Source organism: Myotis davidii, unplaced genomic scaffold (assembly GCF_000327345.1).
Source record: "Myotis davidii unplaced genomic scaffold, ASM32734v1 scaffold1231, whole genome shotgun sequence".
NCBI classification, from domain to species: domain Eukaryota; kingdom Metazoa; phylum Chordata; class Mammalia; order Chiroptera; family Vespertilionidae; genus Myotis; species Myotis davidii.
The window spans coordinates 38,288-39,890 of record NW_006282198.1 but is presented as its reverse complement, the minus strand read 5'-3'; the positions used below and the strand labels follow the sequence as shown (position 1 = coordinate 39,890).

Genomic DNA, 1,603 nt, shown 5'->3' with positions numbered 1-1,603 from the left:
CATGGACACAGACTATAGGGTCATGAAGGCCTGGGGCAGGGGCCAGGGCAGGTTAGAAGAGATTAATGGGGGAGAAAGGGGACATATATAATACTTTCAATAATAAAGATTTAATTTAAAAAATTAAAATAAAATACAGATTAAATTAAAACAGAAAAAGGCTATGAAATACAGTCAAGAATAAACTGGATGAAAAACAAAAAAGACTCATGGCCCAACGTGCCTAAATAATACAATTTTTTGACCCACGGGGCCTAATACTTGTTTCTCCTTGTGATATTTCTATTCTTGGTATGATGAGTTATTTTTTCAGTGTTTCTAGAATTAGGTATTAAACATTTCAAATGTCAAAATAAGTAATATTACTAACTAATTGTCTATAAAAATAATCAGTACATTGGTGGACTGACTACATCCTACTATCTCTTCCTAATTTAATATTTATTCAATAGAAACCATTTATTTTCAAAAGCTATTAATTAACCTACATGTTTTTTTATTTCTGAGTTTGTTTATTCCTTCATTCTTCCAGTTAGATGTCAAAATATTTTTCCCTGGAAAATTCACCGTAGGAAGCTATTTTATTCATTCAGAAATGGATTCAGAAATTTGATATTAAGGTGTTCACAGTAGTTTTTGACTCTTGAAATACTTGGGGTCCAAAGTATCCAAAGTATCTGAATTATTTTTATGAGCATTTATATTGCTCACTTAAAGAGAAGATTATAAAGAGAAGATGACTATTCAGGTGACCTGAAGAACTGGAAATATTAATAAAGAATGATTAAGAAGAAAAAATTGTGTGTATGTAAATACATACTGTGTGTGTATATTCACTTTTTATTTTCAAGGACCAATAATATCCTATCTAATAAGAGACAAAGATTGAAATTAACCATACCTCGCTACACTTCCCATTGGCTAATCAGGAAGATATGCAAGTTAACCGCCATCAAAGATGGTGGCCGGCAGCCATGAGGCTGAATCGAACAGGAGGCTTGCTTGCTCCAGTGATGGAGGAAGCCAAGGTTCCCCGCCTGCTGGGGCCAGGCTCTGAGCTCCAAAAGCAACCAAGTTGCAATTATAGAAGCTAAACAAACCCAGATACCTGCTTTCAGCAGGCCGTGGCCTCGGAGATGGAGCGGCAACCAAGTTTCAATTATAGAAGGTAAATAAATCCCAGAATAAAAAAAAAGAAAAGAAAAAAAGGAGAGGCTGGGAGCTTCAGTCGCCTGTGGTCTTGGCCAGCCTGAAAACCCTCAGCCCCTCATCCAGAGTGGCCAGGCACCCCAGTGGGGACCCCCACCCTAAAGGGGGTGTGGCCAGCCTGAAAACAGCCATTAGCCCCTCATATAGGCTGGACAGGCACCCCAGTGAGGAATCCCATTCTGAAGGGGGTGCAGGAAGCCTGAAAACAGCCATCAGCCCCTCATCCAGGATGGCCAGGCACCCCAGTGGGGACCCCCACCCTGAAGAGGGTGTGACCAGCTGCAAACAGCCATCAGCCCCTCACCCAGGCTGGCCAGGCACCCAAGTGGGACCCCCACCCTGATCCAGGACACCCTTCAGGGCAAACCAGCCAGCCCCCACCTATGCATTAGGC

The 1,603-nt window shown here is 41.4% G+C and overlaps 1 protein-coding gene across 1 annotated transcript in view; it reads right to left on the bottom strand.

The window, feature by feature from the left end:
* The window catches only part of LOC102775075 (3-oxo-5-beta-steroid 4-dehydrogenase-like), a gene marked incomplete at its 5' end in the record, with an annotated part of 20,498 nt that overhangs the window by 778 nt on the left and 18,117 nt on the right, over positions 1–1,603 (bottom strand). The window lies entirely within an intron of this gene.